The 22,046-nt window shown below is 41.1% G+C and overlaps 1 protein-coding gene and 1 non-coding gene across 2 annotated transcripts in view; one reads left to right on the plus strand and one right to left on the minus strand.

Moving 5' to 3' along the window:
* The window catches only part of grid2 (glutamate receptor, ionotropic, delta 2), a 982,254-nt gene that overhangs the window by 281,792 nt on the left and 678,416 nt on the right, over positions 1-22,046 (plus strand). The window lies entirely within an intron of this gene.
* trnae-cuc (transfer RNA glutamic acid (anticodon CUC)) lies at positions 8,085-8,156 on the minus strand. The gene has a single exon. It is a non-coding gene; the product is annotated as a tRNA-Glu (tRNA).

The raw sequence follows: 22,046 nt of genomic DNA on the forward strand, positions 1-22,046 counted from the left end.
AGGAACTAGCATGGAGAGAGGATTGGCTGATTGGCAGAGGGCAGAGAGTAGGGATAAAGGGTTCTTTTTCAGAGTGGTAGCCAGTGACTTGTAGAGTTCTGCAGGGATCAGTATTTGGACCACAACTGTTCACATTGTATAATAATGATCCAGACAGAGGAAGACTCTTGATTAATAAGGAGCTCAAGGGAGAAGGCAGGAGAATCGGGTTGAGAAACATATCAATCATGATCGAATGGTGTAGCAGACTCAGTGGCCAAATGGCCTAATTCAGCTCTTATATCTAATACTCTTATGGTTTAATGGCAATAAAGGGGTGGATACTCTGTATTGGTGCTGTTGGTTGATGGATAAATGTTTCCGAAACAATAAACAAATCGTCAGTGGATTCTCACCTTTTAAAGTAATCCATCGGGATTGAGGATGATTTGTTTCCTCTCTGGGCTGATGGGTTCTGAGCTGGCTGCTGAATCCAATGCATGATGCCCAGAATCTGCTATGTGTGGGGCAGCTCACCATTGGCTAGAAGGTTTACTTGGAGATATATCCACTCAGTCTGATATCTTGACCTTTCCTCTTCCATCACTGATGAAGTCTCTCAATGTGTACAGTGCCTTCCAGAATGAAATTCCATGAATCAATGGAGGATCTCTTGGAGACTTCCCTGAAACATTTGCCAGTTCTCCAGAGATTTTGACACTGTGACCGATTTCAAGTAACAAAAACAGAAATTGCTGGAGAGACTCAACAGTTCTGGCAGCATCTGTGGAGAGAGAAAAACTGAGTTAATGTTTCGACTCCAGTTACCCTTCTGCAGCGTTCAGGTGCATTTCTCCAGCAATTTCTGTTTTTGTTTCAAATCTTCAGCATCTGCAGTTTTGTTTGCTGAGTTCAAATGGATCAGTTGCTTCAGGTATCAGGAAGAGGAAGAAGTGCCTGTCAACGTGGTTTATTTTGCGTGATCAATAGCTCAATGCTTTTAGTTTCAGGGAGGATGTGGTTGTTGGACTGCCTTTGTTGCCATTAGATATTGGAGGAGTTTGTAAAGGCTGGGTGCTTCTTCAGAGGTTTCTGGTATTTGCTGTCCCAGTGTCTGAAGCATACAGGAACATGGGGATCATTACTGCCCAGCAAACCATGAACGTGGTCTTAGCTTTTGGATCACAGTTCTCAAATTCTCTCTTCTGAATCAACTAACCACTGACACATTGGATTGTAACAAGGTTAGCCAGGTGGACCTTATAGAACATGGGTTCCTTGATTGGGGCTGTTGATCTGGTCCAATCAGGGAGCCCTGGCTGACAGATATAAACAGGAGTCTCAGAGTTTGTCTTCACTCTGAGAACTGGCTCTGAGGGAGTTGGGTCAGTGTCCAGGACTCTCCGTGTGTATGCAAAGGGTGTCTTGGTGATGGGATATCGGCCTCTGTGGAGTTATTTCAGGAACCAATGACAATTTTTGCTCTCTGTATCTTCTTTTATCAAGAGAAAGATCTCAAAGTATGAAAACTGAGTTTGCAGTTTCTGACTGTTGATCTTATTTGGTGGAGATGCTGCATATGGAAGGGTCTTATTTTCCCCAATGCTGATCCAATATCTCATTGGCTTTGCAGAAGGATCTCCAGCTCAGTTTCTGAGTGAGAGCACACACAAACGTTTAGGTTGAGTCACAGGTCAATAAGGCACACAACAAGCCCCAGTAACTGGCAAAGGTTATCAAATTGCCTGGAAAGTAGAATTAAATTTAGAAGATCTTTCAGTATTAATGGGATTAGATTAAGCATTGGCAAACTCGATATTTCATCTCATCAAAACGTGGTTCAATTTATTCTCAGTTTTTCGCTATGAACAGAAATGCCACATGTTTGTCAAATATACTTCTGCTGTTTTTTTGCACAAAAGCTGGATGAAGGTCAGCGCACATTAGATTAGTTTTACTTACGTGGGGAGATTTCAGTCAAATCCTGCAGGCTTCAGAAAGACTCAGTTATACGTTTAGTATCGACAAAGTTGTTGCACCTCATTAATTGGAGCAGTCAAGTGTTACTCTGCATTGGATCAGTGTATTGACGAGGCTGTGGGCTGTTTGCTGCTCAGAGTTGATCTTGAAGCTCTTCAAATGCATTTGCTTCACCTGGTTTAAATGTCAAATACAGTAAATTCTCTTCACTCAACAGCATTACTAGGGTGGCAAATGTGTCCAGAATACATTATAATACAAATGAGCGAGTTGTAATAACTCAGAAATTGTATTTACTGACACTAACAAGGTCTGATAGTGTCTGTTTATTATTTCAACTACAAATTCAGTCAAGTTCTACAATTTTCTTCAGTTCCAAATCAAGAAGTAATTGTCTCTTAAAGTTGAAGTTTAGCAAGTAATTTATGGTTCCATTTCAAATAAATGCTGAGTTTTAGGTTAATATTCAAAGCTCAGTCCTCATTTATAGTTGAGAGCCCTCTAAACAAATGGAGAGTTATATCAGGAAAATATGCTTTAAGGAAAATTATCAGGTTTGCTTTGCAACTTAAGCCTGAGCTTCAACTTATCGTCAACAACTTGAAATTGCATTCATGCAACACATTATTCTACAAATGTTTTTGTAGTGATTGTAACATTGTCAGCCAGGTGGACTTCAAAGGATATGAGTTCCCTGATTAGGGTTGTTGATCTGGTCCAATCAGGGAGCCCTGGATGACAGGTAAGAACAGGAGTGTCAGACATCCTGTTTACTCTGAGAGCTGGCTCTGAGGAAGCTGGATCAGTGTCAAGGATTCTCCATGTGTAAATAAAGGGTGACCTGGTAACGTGATACCAGCCTCTGTGGAGTTATTTCAGTTTCAACATTACAGAGTCATAGAATCTTACTGTACAAAGGCCCTTTGGCCCATTGAATTTGTACTACCAGAAATGCAAGACTGTCTACACTAGGCCCACTTTTCCATGCTAGTCCCATAACCTTCAATGTTTTGACATTTCAAATGCTCATCCATGTACTTTTTAAAGATTGCAAGGTTTCTGCCTGAATCCTGCTTGACTACCCTCCTCGAAAGTGCATTCCTGACCACTGCCCTCTGGGTGAAAATCTTTTCCTCAAATCCTCTCTAAACCTCCCACCCTTCACTTTAAATGTGTGCCCAACTCCATGTTCTTGACTCTTCAACTGAGGGGAAAATTATAGTTTGAAAGAGCAATCATTGCAAGAGGGAATGACCATTTTTTTGTCTCAACAAGATTTTTTTGAGAGCAAGATGGTAAATATGTGGAAAATAATAATTGGATAGATAACAGAGAAAATTCCACTGGAACAAGGTCAGAAATGTGAAACTGTCGATATAATATATAGGACATAGAAACATAGAAAAAGTACAGCACGGAACAGGCCCTTAGGCCCACGATGTTGTGCCGAAACTTAATCCTAATGTACAATTTAGTAACTTAACCTACGCACCCCTCAACCCCCTGCTATCCATGTACATGCCCAGCAGTCGCTTAATTGTCCCCAATGACTTTGCTTCCACCACCGCTGCTGGCAACGCATTCCATGCATTCACAACTCTCTGCGTAAAGAACCTACCTCTGATGTCTCCTTTATACCTTCCTCTTAATATCTTCAAACTATGACTTCTCATACCAGTCAATCCTGCCCTGGGGAAAAGTCTCTGGCTATTATGAAGTCAACCTACAAACTGTAAGGAAAGATTTGAATTTATGTCTCTCTCAACCTCAGGACTTTCCAAAGTACTTTGCAGTCGATGAAGTACTTTTGAAGTGCAGTCACTGTTATAATGTAGGAAACAGCAACCAATTGGCACCTAGCAAAAATGTCCAAGTAGCAATTTTCTTGCAATCTGTTCTTTGGTGACATTGTTTGAGGGATAAAAAGAGGCCAAGACACCCAGGAGAATTCCCTTACTCTTTCCTGAAATAGCACCATGGGATTTTTTGCATGCTACTTAGAGGACAGTGCAGCCTTCATTTTAATATATCATCTCAAAGACAAATAAGCATCTGTTATATGCACAAGAGCAGGAAGTCAGATGAAAATGTTAGTACAATAAAGCAATAGCAAAGCAATACAGAAAGGATTGTGGGAGAACGAAAATCTTTATTTGCTATAAACCTGTTGGCAGAGGGCAAAATCTTGAATTTTCTCAGTGTTTCCTCATGGAGAATCAATGATTTATCTGCTAGCAATCCCATCTATTTTGTGGCAGGTGATATTTCGCTGTACTGTGACATCTCTAAATCAAAGCCTGTATGAAGCTGGAGATTTGGAACTTTTGGTCTCCCTATAATAAAGCATTAGCTGCATCATTGAAAAATAATCATGGCGCCACAAATACAGGCTGGAGATGGATTGAATTCCTTTACTGTCCTCGTCCTCTGTCTCTAAGCAGGCTGGTTCACTTTTGAAAAGGCTATGGTGCTTTGTGCAAGACCTGTATTTTTGGTAAATTCAAGTTAAAGCCATAGAGGTGTACAGCATGTAAACATACCCTTCGGTCCAACTCATCCACGCTGACCAGGTATCCTAAATTAATCTAGTCCCATTGCGAGCACTTGGCCCATATCCCTCCAAACCTTTCTTGTTCGAGAACATAGAACAGTACAGCACAGTATAGGCCCCTCGGCTCTCGATGTTGTGTCGATCTTTTATCCTACTCTAAGATCAAACTAACCTACATACCCTACATTTTACTATCATCCATGTGCCTATCCAAGAGTTGCTTAAATGTCCCTTAAGTATACTTATCCAGATGTCTTTTAAATGTTATAATTGTACCAGTCTCCACCACTTCCTCTGGCAGCTCATTTCATATAGACACCACCTTCTGCATGAAAAAGGTGCTTCTGATTTCCCTTTTAAATCTTTCCCCTCTCACCTTAAACCTTTCCCTCTAATGTACAGTATACTACCTAGAGTCAAACCAGGAGGATGATTTATGCACACATTTCCACCAGAAATGATCTTCCCAACTTCATAATCATCCAGGAAAGATGCGGAAAAGAGAAAGTTTCACATGAAACCAAATGGACGGGAGGCAATGGCTTACCATATTATCACTGGTCTGTTAACCAAGGGACCCAGATATTGTCTTTGAGACCTGTGTTCAAATCAAGCCATGCCAGATGGTGGAACTTTAATTCAAGAGAAATGTGGAATTAAGGATCTAGTGATGACCATGAATATATTGCTGATTGTTTGAAAACAAAAACCCACCTGGTTTACAAATGCTCTTTAAGGAAGGAAACTGCCATCCTTATCTGGTCTGATCTACATGTAATCACAGACCCACAGCAATGTGGTTGACTCTTAACTGCTCTCCCCTCTGGGCAGTTAGGGATGGGCAATAAATGCTGCCTAGCCAGCGACTCCCTCATCCTGTGAATGAATAAAAAACAAATTGTCATTAATTCATTGAATGTCAGAGTACAGTAAGAGGGTTATGCAACATGATGTAATGTCATTCCTAGACCACCAGGCCAACGTTCTCAGAATATGAGTTTAAACCCCATCACGGCAGATAATCAAATTCAATCTTACACAATTCTGGAATAAAAAGCTAGCTTAATGGTGTAAAAACCTATCTGGTTTATTAATGTCTGTTAGGGTAGGAAAAAAAGACCTTGTGCTAGACTGATCTTCTCTACCTGAAGACTGTTGGTATTATTAGATTGAGGGAAATGGGTTCTTATTAATGTTAACTCTTTCAGAACCACTAGTTTATATAACAAGCCCTATACGCTTCATGATCTTAATAGCTTTAGCTAGGTTATTGCTTCAAGTTCTGAACTGCAAGTCCAAGCTGATCATATTTAATCTGTACCATTTATCACGGAATATACTAAGCACAGAGTATAAGATCACGTCTTTTGTCCAGCCTCAAAAATCTAATTTTTGCCTGTATTTGGGGAGGTGACGGATCCCGTTTTGTTGTCACTGGGCTGGTAACCCAGAGCCCCAGGCTAATGTTCTGATGATATGAGTTCCAAATGGTGGCAATCTGAACTAAATTAAAAGTCTAGAGTTTAAAACATTTGTTTAACAATGACTAATCATGTTGATTGTTGCAAAAACTCATCTGGTTCACAAATGTCCTTTAGAGAAGGAAGTTGGGCCTACATGTGACTCCAGACTACAGCAATGCTGATTAGATTCCCTACAGTGTGGTAACAGACTCTTCAGCCCAACAAGACCAGACTGACCCTCTGAAGAGTAACCCACCCAGACCTATTCCCCTACATTGACCCCTGACTAATGCACCTAACACTATGGACAATTTAGCATGGCCAATTCACCTAACCTGCATATCTTTGGATTGTGGGAGGAAACCGGAGCACCTGGAGGAAACCCACACAGGTATGGGGAGAATGTGCAAACTCCACACAGAAAGTCGCCCAAGGCAGGAATCGAACCTGGGACCCTAGCACTGTGAGGCAGCAGTCCTAACCATGCCACCATGCTGCCCATTTGCAGTTGACTATTAATTGCCCTCTTTGGATGGGCAATAGATGCACTAGTCAGGGATGCCCATGTACCTTGAACAAATAAATAAAATGTAAGTCCTGCCCCGCATCAATTGTTGTGCCAACTGACCTTTTCTAGCAGCTCATGGTGTGCTTTAGTCAGAATCAGCCTTAATTTTTCACTACACAAACAGATGTTGAACTTGCAACCAATCTTATGACCTACCTCAGGCAGTACTGTCTGTGTTGCGAAGATATGCACACCATTGCTTTTCCAAGCTGAATACACTGAAGACAGTCTTTCATCTCCCAGTCTATGAACTTGGGGAGGTAGTGGGCTAGAGATGCTTTAAAAGGTAAAGTCACTATAATCCCACTCTTTCATCAGAGAGAGGGAGTACTGGTGATGAGTTTAACCTGAGGGTCGCCACATGGTGGCTCAGTGGTTTGCACTACTGCCTCACAGCACCAAGGACCCAGGTTCAATCAGAGCCTCAGGTAACTGTCTGTGGGGAGTTTGCAAATTCTCCCCCTGTGTGATTAGGTTTCCTCCGGATGCTCCGATTTCCTCCCGCAGTCCAACGATGCGTAGGTTAGATTAGATTAGATTCCCTACAGTATAGAAACAGCCCCTTTGCCCCAACGAGTCCACACCAACTCTCCGAAGAGCAACCCCACCAGACCCATTCCCCTACATTCACACCTGACTAATGCACCTAACACTATAGGCAATTAGCATGGCCAATTCACCTAACCTGCACATCTTTGGACTGTGGCAGGAAACCGGAGCACCCGGAGGAAACCAATGCAGATACAGGGAGAATGTGCAAACTCCACACATTCGCCCGAGGCTGGAATTGAACCCAGGTCCCTGGCGCTGTGGGGCAGCAGTGCTAACCACTGAGCCACCGTGCCACCCTAGTTAGGTGAATTGATCATGCTAAATTGCCCGTAGTGTTAGGTGCATTAGTCAGAGGTGAATGTAGGGGAATGTCCAGAGAAGTGAACATAGAACATAGAACATTACAGCACAGTACAGGCCCTTCAGCCCTCGATGTTGCGCCGCCCTGTCATACTAATCTGAAGCCCATCCCACCTACACTATTCCATGTACCTCCATATGCCTGTCCAATGATGACTTAACTGCACTTAAAATTGGCGAATCTACTATCGTTGCAGGCAAAACATTCCATACTCTTACTACTCTCTGAGTAAGAAACTGTCTTATATTAAATTAGATTAGATTACTTACAGTGTGGAAACAGGCCCTTCGGCCCAACAAGTCCACACCGACCCACCGAAGCGCAACCCACCCATACCCCTACATTTACCCCTTACCTAACACTACGGGCAATTTAGCATGGCCAATTCACCTGACCTGCACATCTTTGGACTGTGGGAGGAAACCGGAGCACCCGGAGGAAACCCACGCAGACACGGGGAGAACGTGCAAATTCCACACAGTCAGTCGCCTGAGTCAGGAATTGAACCCGGGTCTCAGGCGCTGTGAGGCAGCTGTGCTAACCACTGTGCCACCGTTCCGCCCAATATATAGAAGTAGGAATAGTTATATGAAAACTAATTACATTGTAGATAGTTCTTCGAAAGCTAACTTCCCTGACCGGGAATCGAACCCGGGCCGCGGCGGTGAGAGCGCCAAATCCTAACCACTAGACCACCAGAGAAACACTAAATATCTATCTCCCCTCACTTTAAAGTTGTATCCCCTCGTGTTTGCCATCCCCATACTTGGAAAAAAGCTCTCCCTGTCCACCCTATCTAACAAAACAAGGAACTGCAGAAGCTGGAAATCTGCAATAAGAACAGAAACTGCTGGAGAAACTCAGCAAGTCTGGGAGTAAATGGAGAGAGAAAACAGAATTAGCATTTCAGGTCCAGTGTCCCTTCTTCAGAATTTCAAATTCTTCCTCATCTACGTCACAAATGGAAGGCTCCTTGTTTGAAAGTTCGGGAAAGAATTCTTTTGCGGTTTCGCTGTCAGAAGAAATAGTCTTTCATTACTAATTGGATTTTAATTTAAGTAACATTGATGAAATAACTGCTCTAATAATGAGCAAGGATGGTTTTATTTTATTCAAGCATTAGCAATTTCAAACAAATTGCAGCAATTTGCGTAAAGTGCCAACAGACAGAGTCAGTGAAATATTACAATCATTTGTAACAGGGTTTATTGTTTCATTGCACTACTCTGCAGTGCTGCTATTGTTATGAACCTAGGAATTTCCTTGCTGTGCATGATATCGCTGCAATGTTTTGATGTCGCTGAGAGTGGAAGATAGCTGCCTTTTGATGTTTTGTGTTTTTAGTTGAGGGCTATGAAAGGAGGCTCAGTGTCAAGGCATTCAGTGCTCCAGCCAGAGAATGAGGAAAGATGCCGACCTGGAGTGGCATAGCGAAAGCTATGATTTATGAAAATAAAAGCAGCATACTTCATATGCTGTAAATCTGAAATAAAAGCAGAAATTGCTGAAAATACTCAAACCATCCCACAGATGGGAGAAACGAGTTAGCACTTTGAGTCTTAAAGAGTCATAGAGCACGGAAACAGACCCTTCGCTCCAATGGTCCACACTGACCGTTTTCCCAACTAAACTAGTCCTACCTGCCTGCGCTTGGCACATATCCCTCCAAACATTTCTTAATCATGTACTTGTCTAAATGTCTTTTCGACATTGTAACTGTACCCACATCTACCACTTCCTCTGGCAGTTCATTCCACACACAAACCATTCCCTGTGTAGAAAAATTGCCCCCATGTCTTTTTTAAGTCTTTCTCCTCTCACCTTATAACTATGCCGCCGAGTCTTGAAAACCCCCACTCTAGGGAAAAAAAACATGTGTCATTCACCTTATCCATGGCTGTCATGATGTTATAAATCTCTATAAGGTCACCCTCAACCTCCTACACTCCAGTGAAAAAAGTCCCAGCATATCCAGCCTTTCTTTATAAACCAAACCTTCCATTCCTGGCAACGTCCTGCTCAATCTTTTCTGAACCCTCTACAGCTTAATAATATCCTTTCTATAACAGGGAGGGCAGAACTGAACACAACACTCCAAAAAAGACCTCACCAAAGTCCTGTACAATCTCAACATGACATCCCAACTCTTTCTCAGCACAATCACACTTTCTTGTTGAAAGTCTATTGCTGTATTTTCAATAAAGGTGTTGCCAATTTTTTCCCACAGCTAGTATCCAAGCAGACTGGAACCTTTAGGAGACATAAAGTTAAACTTGCAGTAAGTGTAATTTGAAATAGTTTTGAATATTTTCTCCCCTCCTTACTCCCAAAAGCATTGTATCACTCCCAAGATGATAGTTTCTATCACTTTCCAAAACCATTATTTAAGTGAAGCCTTGAATGGCTTTTGCTCATGCAAACCATCAGAGCTGATCAATTCTGATTTTGTCTGAAGTCTCTGGACAAATATTAACATGCATACATCTGCACGTGTAGTCACCTGCATGTATGTGTACATGCATGCACATGGATTTATTCAGACTTGCACACATGAAGCTCAGTGCTTGGGTTAGGGATCTGGTCAGTATTTCTCTGTATCGATCACAAAGCTGAGACCATGTTTACAATTCCTGCGACTGCACTGAGTCTGCGCTGGTCACTCAGTGCAGGTCAAAGGTTGCATTTGAAACATTCCTAATCTGCAATTTAGACATTTAACCGAGTTACTGAGACATCAGCAGACAGTGTTTACATATTTATCCGTGAACTTGTACTTGCAGCCTTTATATTCAGTGCTTGTTTATTTTTTAAATATTTGAATATTTGCGATTATTTGTTCAGCAACAACCCTCACTTACAAACTCAGTTGTGTAAACTGGAGTTTACATTCAAGCAGAAGTGGTATTTTCATTTTGTCTTTATCAGCTGCGCTATATCCTCCTTCCTCCCCAGTGTGCTCTTATGTACTGTTTATTGTTGCTTCGGCTTGCTGTGCATCTGACTCAATTACTATTATTTTTTTGCTCTACAAAATGTCAGTGCTGGCATTCTCTGGCAGCACACACACATCCACACAATGAGATGTACAGTGCCTGTGTGTCAGGTTCACATGGCTCTTTGAGACTGGTACTTACTTGCTAGAGGAGCCCTACAAGTTGAGTGACAAGCACATAACAGTATAGTGGGAGTGCTCCATGTGTTCTGAACCCTTCCCATCCCGGCCGCACATCAACCATGGAAGTTACCCTTGCCAAAATTAATCTATGTTGTAACACTTACAGGACAGGTAGACAATGAGTTAGCTCAGTGCTCCACAGGATCCTCAGAATTCACACAAAAACTGGCAAGTCTCCAACCCTTTTAAAGTCAGATCCGTTAAATTTGACCTCATCGAGAATGTCTATGCGTGATTTGCAAGGGGCAGTGACATATTAGAAATTGCTTGTTACCAGTATTTGTACCACACATGCATGCCGCAAGCACATTGCTATGATTGTAAATGAAAAACATTGCACTCTGCAAGGGGATGATTGGTGTAGCCTTCCTGAATCAGAATTGAATTCCATGCTTCTGTCCATCAATCTGTCACTGACTCTGCCCCACTTTGGACATTTTCAAGGCATCGTTCAATTGCAGGTCGCTTTTAACCAATTGGAAAGAGAACTCAACTCAAAGTGGATGCTGTCACCATCAGACTCTGTCTGGTCTCCAGCAAATTCAAATGGCAGTACTGAAAGGCTTGAGGCTTTGGCTGAGGTATCACTGTACTAAAAGGCAGAGCTTGGCAGGGCAATGCAAGGGAAGGCCACTGTGAGCATGCAGCTGGGTGTTACATGAGTGAGAATCATAAGAGAGTGAGCAGCCCTGAGGTGCAGCCTGGTCCAGTCTGTGAGCTAGGTACCTATCCCTAAGCGTCCTTGCAGCAGCATTGTCCCAACTGGAGCATTAAAACAGCAGAAATGCATGCGAGTGGAGATGTACCATGTGAGTTTCTGAGAGGCTGGCATATATTGGATGCCAACTTCCATGGAATCGGGTTGTGTATGGCATTTCCCCACTTTGGTGCCTGGGGTCCAAGTGGATGTCTTGAGGAGCAAGCAGTAAGTGCAGTCTCCAGGTAACCACTTGGAGCTCAATGTTGAGAATTCATGCCATCTAGTTTGTTCCTGGCGGGTGGTTGGATAGGAAGCTGCATGTTAATGAGGTGAGATCTGCAGTTAATGACGATGATAACAAGCAGTAATCCCCATGAAAAGGCTCATTACTGCTGCCTAGTGAAAATCTCATGTCAACACTCAGATTTCTATTGGAAAATGCAATTTGTTGCTCCTGATGTCGTTTCATGTGATTCCTGCAGAGTTCTTGCTGGAGGTCACATGATTCATGTGTCAATAAGATACCATCCAAAAGGTCCAAATGTTGTGTGTGGACTTTCAAGTAGAATTTTACACTCAAAGTTACAAGTTTGGACAATATTTTTGGGTTATTTGCTGTTCAGATATGCCTGTCCTTTTACTGGAGTACAGTGGGATCTTTTGTTAAGGTTGATTGTGGATGACAGGAATTCATCTGAGTGCTTCTACTGATATCATAAGCTGTGAGAGCCAGCTCTGTATGAATAATAATGTTATCGAAAATCAGGATTGTTGTGACAGAGATGCAGGCTTGCTTTTGGGGACTGAGAAATATTAGACACTGTACCATATCAGCAGTATCCTTTGCCCTTCATTGCTGAAGGAGTTGACCTCTTCGAACATACCATCGCTACAAGACTTTCACACCTTGCTCAAGTGTCTGCTGCACACAGTGACTCTGACAGTGAGCTATTTGACTGAGAAGCTATCTCTGTCAAGTCTAATTATTTCCTCAGCCACCCCCTTGAACACAGGCGATTTTGTTCAATGCCTAGCTGAGGAGCTTAGAGGCTGCTTTTAGGATTTCTACTGTTGCCCCATATGATATTATTTAATTCAGAAAAGCCTAGGGATTGAAGCTGGAACCCTGAGCCATCAGAAATGAGCATTCACAATCCGTTTGAGTCACTGTTTTGAGATTGATGCCCTGACAATTAATACTTGCTAAGTGATGTTAAAGATCTTTCCGATTTCACATTGTTCTGATTTTCATTGGTTGGATGCTGCACCAGCCTTGGTTTAATTGAAGGACAGAGTGCACCCAAGGGCCTTGAATAGTTTCCTCATCTTCCTAATTTTAGAAAGTGAAAAATGAATTTATAATATATCTGAGGTTGGTACCCTCAGGATCGTCAATGATAATATGGTTTGAACACTGACCTTGTTCCAAAGTACCGAAATTAAGTCAAAGCAAAATGGGAATGATTTTAAACATGCAACACCACAAGTACAGTTTTTAATATTACTGGATGAATATTGGACTATACTTAGATAACCACAATCATTAAACATTACTTATCTAATGAATGGAAGCTCTTTTTTGGCATGTACAATGTAATCTTGGTTCCTGTACCTTTTTTAAAAATGTCTTACATATCCATATATACTAATTTTGTAATAGAAATTTGTTTTCTGTCAATAGTAATTAAGATTCTTTCAAGGCAGTTATGGGCACATTGATGCTTTTCAATTACCTCAACGGTAAAATACTGAAATCTGCCTGAGAAGATTAAATTATTGCAGATGCTGGAAAAAAAAATATTAATTGGGTTCACAGTGTTCCATCCTCTTTATTTGTCCAACATTCAATGTTTTTTTCCATAAAACAGATTCTGACAACAGAGGAGTCATCAGTTTCTCTGCAGTAGAAATGAAGACCGTAGTACTGGAAAAGCACATCCAGTCAGGCAGCATCTGAGGAGCAGGAGAATCAATGTTTTGAGTATAAGCCATTCCTAATGAAGGGCTTATGCTCAAATAGTTGATTCTCCTGCTTCTTGGATTCTGCCTGACCAGCTGTGCTTTTCCAGCACCATACTCTTCGTGTCTGATCTCCAGCATCTGCAGTCCTCTTTTTCCCTGCAGTAGAAATGGCCCAGTATTCTACTACGTTCAAGACAATGAAATCATTCCTGCATCAAGGTTCTCACTCACTTAGTTTCAGTTAATTAGTAAAGTCAAGCACTCTCTGGGTCCGACAATGTCAAGCAAGATCTGGAGCTGGACAGGCCAAATCTTAAGTATTTGCAGTTTCCCCAACATCACTGAATCCATCTCTCAAATTCAATCCAGCAGGAATATATTAGAACCTGGCATAGGCCAGTTTGCCTCTAATGCCTCCCCAACCATTCCACTGGGGTCACAGCTGAACTTCACCTCCATTTACCTGTCCCTCATCCATGTTCCTTCATGTGCAGTTTAGAAGAAAAGTCATGCTGAACTCAAAATGTGAACTTTATATCTCTCTCTGCAGGCCTGTTGAGTTTCACCAGCACTTTCAGCACTTTCATACTCTAAGCTTGTTTAATAAATTGTTTGGTATCATTGGAGTGTCAAGTTTAAGAATGAACAGCAAATAGTTCATTATATTTGTTTTATTAACTTAGATATACACAAATGGTGTGGCAGAGCTAATAAAACTTCTTTATTTTTATTTGAACTTTTCTTTCAACATTCATAATTTTGAAGTTGTAAAATGTAAGTGAGAAATGGTGGGACATGGATTTGTATAAATTGATCTTCTTTCTGAACTTTTAACTTTATTTCTTTATTTTTCTACTTGATACAAAAAAAGAACTGGGAGTAAAAAGTGAGGTCTGCAGATGCTGGAGATCAGAGCTGAAAATGTGTTGCTGGTTAAAGCACAGCAGGTTAGGCAGCATCCAAGGAACAGGAAATTCGACGTTTCGGGCATAAGCCCTTCATCAGGAATGAGAAGAGTCCTGATTCTCTCCTCATTCCTGATGAAGGGCTTATGCCCGAAACGTCGAATTTCCTGTTCCTTGGATGCTGCCTAACCTGCTGTGCTTTAACCAGCAACACATTTTCAACAAAAAAGAACTGTAATATTGAGCTTTCATCATATTTCTTCATTTTTCTACTTTGTGCCTTAGATTTTGTATCGAAGTACCTTTGAACTTTAAATGGTGCCAGGAATGGTAACTTTGTACACTTTTCACTGTACTCCTGTATCCCTGGACTTGAGTACAAGTCACAATAAACCTAATACTTAATTCAAAATTGGAATTGTGCTGGTTTCCAATCAGTGAGATCAGCTTTATTTTTGTCAGGAAACCTATCAAAGGGATCTAACCAAATGCAATTTTCCACAACTCATAACTTACAGGAGCTAGAGGAGAAAGATATAACATATAAAATTAACCTGAGTTATAATTTAGCCTTTGTTAAAAAGTAACACGGGTTAATCTGTTCTAGTTAGAAGCTTGATTTATAATATAGACTGGAATAAATTAACCTAGATTTTAAATTAGCGTGTATTAATATAGTCCAGGCTATTAAATCAACTGGGTTATAATATAAAAGTAAAATATTGCAGGTGTTGGGAATCTGAAATGAACAGAAAATTGTGGAGAACTTCAGCAGGTCTAGCAGTATCAGTGGACAGAGAAACAGAATTACAGTTTTGAGACTGATATGACTCTTACTCAAGGCTTCAGAAACTCAGCTTGTAATACAGTCTGATTTATAACACAAACTGGCTTATGCTAGCTATAACTTGGGTTATAATAGAGCCTGGTTGATCAAGCTGTCAGTGTTATAACATAACCTGTGTATTTAAATAACTTAGGTCAAGACATAGCCTGGGCTGTTCAGTACCCTGGATTATGATATACCTTGGTTAGTAAAAATTGCCTGAGTTATAATATAGATTAGGCTGTAATAAAATATGGGCTATTCAACTCACAAACAGAACTTCCCAGGCAAATCCATTCTGCTGTCTGTTCCTGCCCTGTGGAGCTTATTTCTTCCAACCTTGACTCAATTCTTCTCTCCCCAGTCTCCAGTCCATTCCCATTCACATCCGCAATTCTTCTGACATGTTACGTCAGAAATTTCTAGTTGTGGGTATTGTATGTCAAAGGGGATAGGGTGAAATTATGGCTCAACAGGAAATTGTATTGAGTAGGCACAGGAATGAGTAGAGGGACATAGGGTAACACAGGATGTGAGGGGGTCCTGAGGGTTGGATAGAGAGCATAGGTAATGACAGTTGGATGGGACACGGGGAGTGTGTGGTGGCTAGGGGCTGGAAGGGCATTTTATATTTTGCTCTTTGATTTAACAGTAACTGGAACACTTCCTGGGTCATTCCTCCTGCCCCAGAGAGTAACTCAGTTCAGGTTGAATGTTGGGTTTGCAGAGGGTGGAATTCCCTGACTCTGCAAACTCCACTCGGGAATGAAAATGGAGGCTAAAGCTTTCTGACTTGATATTAGGAACGGCTTCACCCAAAAATCATCACGGTTCAGAAAACTATCAGAGACAAAACTCGAGGATTGTTTAAGAAACAGGTGGAGGCCGTAGTCAACGGACATCAAGACAAAATGAGAATTCTTTAGATGGAAATGTCAGAAGTGGTCCAAATGGTCTTTGTCACCAATAAAATCTTGAAGATTGACCTTTGTTGCCTCAGCACTGAGAGATAATCTGGGGACGGTGATTATTAGTGGATAAATAAGGAGTGCAGGCAATGCATGGTAGTGCATGCCTTACTTTCTTTTCAGATTTAGAGGGTAAGAGAGCTTTTACTTCAGGAAATAATACTTTCTACTTTGTGTGTATTAACCCTCAATGTCCTTTTGCTCCAAGACTTAAATGTAAGTTTGAGATGAAATGTGAACACACAAATAAGCAGGGTTGCTTTATTCCACTGGCCTCCAGTCATTACAAACAGGAAAGGAAACTGAGGGTAAACAAAGAACTATTTACATGGAATGAGTCTGTGGGTTACACTGGGCTGAGGAATCCTTTGTCTCTCTACGCTGTATTCCCATTAAGCCTCCTTCCACCAAAGACCCTTTTTTTTGAGAAAGAGTCCATTTGACTGCTCCAGCTGCCCTCACCCATCTATGCCACATGCTGGTGGGAGCCCCACTGAGCTGGTCAGCACCCTTGCTCCATGCCATCCATCACTCTCCCAAACCTGACGTTATGTAAAATTTCCCTCCGCAGCTCAGGTTACCATGAAGCATTCTCAGTCTCAATCTGTCCCCTAACCTTAAGCCACCATCAATCATCTCTCCCTAATTAGAGAGCGGTCCTGTGGTCTGCTAGGATTATGGTGATTTTACACAAGAACCAAACACAGATCACATTGAGGTCTTTCATTAGACATGGTTTCTGTCCTCAACCAGAAGAAATACGCATCAAAAAGACATCTTCACTGGTACAAGAGCTTGGCTATTGCCTACTTAATTCTGAACATAATTATTCAATTTTTAATCTAATGCTAGCTGTTGCACACCTCCTGGTTTTCCCCAGATGCTTCTGTGTTTTCCCATTTTCTATATCTCCAGCATAAACCATAACCCAATTCCCTGACTATGCGTTTTGCTTAGATTAAAATGCATAGTCTGAAATTTTTACATTTTACAATTTGCATTAAGTACTTTGTTCTATGAAGATTCATCTATCTTGAACCATCTTTTTCATCATACCTCCTGATGGAGATTTTTTCTTTCTTTGGTCTCAGGGGGTGACACATTTGGATAGCAATTAATGAGTATGTCTTGGAAACAAGTCAACCTGTGCTCCATTCCTGATTCTAACATTCTGAGGAATATCAATGAGCTTGGTAAATTCTCTTCAGAGGCTTTTTTGTTTTGAAAGTATAGTAATAAAGTTTTATCATGGAGTCTGAAGGAAATTGGTTGTATTTGTCTTTTATTTACAGTGTTTGCACATTAACTCCATGATTTGAAATTATGGAAATGGGACTGCAGTATTATAGTGTCTCCCTTTAGCTAATCCTGAGCAGATCATTCTCAACTGGAAACAGAGGTCCCACCTTGATAATTTTGTTCTCTTATTGAAGAGAAGGTAATATAACATTGGAAGGGGTTTATATCACTGATCCCTGATATAGAAGGATTGTCTTATGTGCAAAGGTTAAAAGATTGGGATTGTACTCAGTGGAGTACAGAGGAATGAGAGGTGACCTCATTGAAATAAATAGGACTCTTAAGCAGTTTGACAAGGTAAATGCTGAGAAGATGTTTCCCTTCATGGGAGAGTCGAGGACCAGAGGGTGTAATCTCATAATAAAGGGGCACCAATTGAAGACTGAGATGAGGAAGAATTTCTTCTCTCAGAAATTTATGGAACTTTTTGCCACACAGAGCTGCAGGGCAGAGTTCCTATTCAAGGCTGATATAGTTAGATTCTTGATCAGTTGGGGAATCAAATGTTGTGTGGAAAAGGCAGAAAGCGGATGTGAGGAATGTTTGATCAGCCAAGATCCAGGTTGAGTGGTGGAGCAGGCTTAAGGGGTGAGTGGCCTTATCATCTTATGGATTAGTGGGCCCCAGGATAATCTGATTTCAAATAAAGCTTTTAGTAGAATTATTTTGTGTCCTGAAGTTCTAAAGAAAAATCAAACTGGACTTAAAATGTTACCTTTATTTCTCCTTCCTCTGATGCTGCCAGACCTAAATGAATTTCTCCAGCATTCTTTGTTTGTTTCAAACTTCTGGCACCCTCAGTATTTTGCTTTTATTATCCTTTATCCTTTCCACATCTGTCAATTCTCATGACAGCATTGTAAACCACAGGAATTCCTAATTGATAGGTTATTGATCCTCAAGGAAGGGGTCACCTTTGTTATATTATGTCTCAATATCAGTCTGGTAGTATAACTTTGAGAAATACGTTCATAATACCACCACTGCATCACAACATGTCATAGAGTCATAGAGATGTACAGCTTTGGCCCAACTCATCCATGCCAACCAGATATCCCAACCCAATCTCATCCCACCTGCCAACACCTTGCCCATATCCCTCTAAACACTCCTTATTCATAGACCCATTCAAAAGTCTTTTAAATGTTGCAATTGTACCAGCCTCCACCACTTCCTCTGGCAGCTCATTCCATACATGTACCACCCTCTGTGTGAAAAATGTTGCCCCTTAGGTCTCTTTTATATCATTCCCCTCTCACCCTAAACCTATGCCCTCTAGACCTAGACTTCCCCACCCCAGGGAAAAGACTTTGTCTATTTATCCTATCCATGCCCCTTATGGTTTTGTAAACCTCTATCAGGCCACCCTTCAGTCTCCAACACTCCGGGGAAAACAGCTCTAGCCTATTCAACCTCTCCCTATAGCTCAAATCCTCAGGCTCTATCTTAACTGGAGTCACATGAGGCATGACATACTTCCCCTCTGATTCTCCCCCTCTGATTCTCCCCCTCTGATTCTCCCCTTCTTTCTCCCCCTCTGTTTCACAATCTCTTTTTGGAAATGAATGGTTTAATGTTAGCCCAGACACAGATTTGTTTCAGAATGGTATATTAGGAAATATCAGTGGTCTGTAATAAGCATCTCTTTCAAACCATGATGCCTACATCTTAGTTTCTTATGTTATGAGGGACAACAAAAACGTTGCTACATCAGGTAAAGATATACTGCTGAAGGCAAAATGCACATCAACTGCCTCTCAACCTCCTGAAGTGCTGTCATCCATGACCCTGCTTTAAATGCCGAATGCTTTGTTTTGTCCTGAGATCAGTCTCTGCCAGTGAACAGTCGGCTGAATAATAAATCTTGGGCCTGGAAATTGGACCGTGTTCGTTCATTTTTTTTAGGCACACTAAGGGACAATTTCGTTTTGTCTGCAGCTGTCTTTCATGCCTCAAAGATGCCTGACAAACATTAATTGCTTTTTCACAAGCAGCATTACACTGTAAGACTTAATCATAATAAGGCAGAATGTGGAGAATGGAATTGCTGCTGGGGATCAATGAATATCTTAACTGTAGGCATTCAAATGTTTTGACAATTGGCAAGTTCTCTGTAGCTTCACCGCGATTCATTGAAAGTGATAATGTTTCATTCCAAAGAATCCTGCAACCTTTATTATTTATTCAAGAACAGACAAAGTTCAATGTTAGGCTGATCTAGGTTCAGGGCTTTTTCAGTATGACATACCCACGAGCAAGAATCCATCAGATAGCATCTTGTTCTCTAGCTCAAGGAATGTAGTTGCTGAGTAATAAGGCAGGACACAGGGCAAGAAACTTATTAGTGGTTCATGCTATACTTGTATTTAGACTCACTAAATATGGGCCATGAATACAAGGTAAGCCCGTTGACATTATTTTCTTTATTTTTAAGAATGAATAGAATCATAAACATTAGGATGCTACTTAGCCCATCGTGCCTAAGTTTGTGATCCCTTCAACTTGATAGACTAATTTTCCCGCTCTTTCACAGTATCCTCTAATAGTCTTCCTTTTCAAATAATACATTAGCTTTAAAATTTTCTTTGAAATTATCTTAGTGCTGTTTCAATTACTTCTTGCCAAAATGTGACCCGTGCTCCAATAACAGTCTATGTGAAAACAGATACCTCTAATTCATTCATTTATTGACACTGCTGAATCTATACCTCCTGTACGCTCTGTGTAGATGCTGACAGCAGAGTTAAAAATGGAGTCCTTCTCAATCTTACAATATCTTAAAATACTTGCAAACAATGAGTACTTTTGAAAAGTTGTCACTGCTTTAATACAGGAAACGTGGTGAGCAATTCAAACACGCAAAGATCCATCAAATAGCAATCATTAAAGGCCAACTTTTTGAGTGGTGTCACTTGAGGGATATCTATAGTTATAATACCACTTTAAGACAGAACATGCTAATCAGAAAGTAACAAGGATGGAGAACATGGGACTATCAGCATTTGCACAGTTGAGCTGACAAGGTGTAGTGAGAGAGTGTGTACCCTCCCTGTAACAATAGTTGCTACACCCTAATAAATCTGCCCGCTGTATAACCTTGTAACAAATTTTCAGAAAAATGGCACCTGCATCTAATTTACCGGTCCTAGTGTGAGGTTGGTAAATTTGTGTTAAGACACAGCATGTATAGAGTCATAGCACAGAAACAGACTCTTCAGTCCAACTTGTCCATGCTGAACAGATATCCAACCTAATTTAGTCCCATTTGCCAACACTTGGCCCATATCCCTTTAAACCCTTCCGATTCATATATCCATCCAGATGCCTTTTAAATGCTGTAATTGTACCAGCCTCCACCACTTCCTCTTGCAGCTCATTCCATACATGCACCATCCACTGTGTGAAAAAGTTGCCCCTTAGGTCTCTTTTATTTCTTTCCCCTCTCACCCTAAATCTATGTCCTCTAGATCTAGACTTCCCCACACCAAGGAAAAGACCTTGTCTTTTTATCCTATCCATGTCCCGCATGATTTTATAACCTCCATATGGTTACTCATCAGCCTCCAACGCTCCAGGGAAAACAGCCCCAGCCTATTCCCCCACTCCCTATAGCCAATTACTAAATGGTCATTAAATTTAGTCTTGTATGTTCTTGGTATGTCCTATCTTTTGCTCAGAAGATAATAAAAAGTGTGTTTTAAATAATACAGATGGTCTTTAATTGATGTTGATGGAACCTCCCACTCTGGTTGTCCACACTGCAGCTTTGAGATTTACCAATGCTACCCTCAAGCTGCTGCCACTAAACTGTTTGTATAATTTTTCATGGAATGGGGTCTGCTGGCAAGACCAGCACTCGTGCCTTCCCCTGATAAAATATAGAAAATACAAGCAGAAATAGGCCACTCAGCCCTTCGAGCCTACTCCACCATTTATTATGATCATGGCTGATCTTCCAACTCTGTACCCTGTTCCCATTCTTTCCATACCCTTTGATTCCTTTAGCCCTTAGAACTATATTTAACTCCTTCCTGAAAGCAATCAATGTTTTGATCCTAACGCTTACAGTGTCAGAGAAGTTCACTGTCTAGGTAAAGAAATGTCTTTCTCTCAGTCCTAAATGTCCTCGGAATGTGAGGCCTGGTTCTGGACTCCCTGGTTCTCAGGAACATCCTTCTGCATTTGAGGTGGTGGTGGTGGTGAACTGCCTTCTTGAACCACTCTCATCGATCTGGTGTAGGGATATCCAAGGTGTGGTTAAGAATGGATCTCCAGAATTTAACTCAAGCCAATATAGCAAGGGCGATATGGTTCCAAGTCAGAATAGTATGTTATTTTGATGGGATCTTCCAGGTGTTGATGTTCCCATGGATCTGCTACCCTTGACCTACCAGGTAGAGTTTGCAGGTTTGGAAGGTGCTAACAAAGAAATCTTGCAGCAAGGACTCAATTGCACAGAAACTCAGACCCAATTTACTGGGAGGCCAGTGGTAAACAAGAGAATATAGTGTCTATAGAAGGTAGGGATGTAAGAGGTACTGATTGTAGTTTCTTTCCTGAATTTCATCCTTAAATATTGTACAGTTCAGCAAGTTTGGTGCAATTTACAATTTCAAGGATTAGTAACTTTCATTAAAAAAATTGCTGGGTAATTTTATGAAGTGATAAAAGCCAATGAGGCAGGGATTTTCAGTCACATCATATGCTTTTGTTGTTAAATTAATTCTGTTTTCCTGAGTCTTTCAATTGTTCCCTGG

Source organism: Hemiscyllium ocellatum, chromosome 36 (assembly GCF_020745735.1).
Source record: "Hemiscyllium ocellatum isolate sHemOce1 chromosome 36, sHemOce1.pat.X.cur, whole genome shotgun sequence".
Classification (NCBI taxonomy): Eukaryota; Metazoa; Chordata; class Chondrichthyes; order Orectolobiformes; family Hemiscylliidae; genus Hemiscyllium; species Hemiscyllium ocellatum.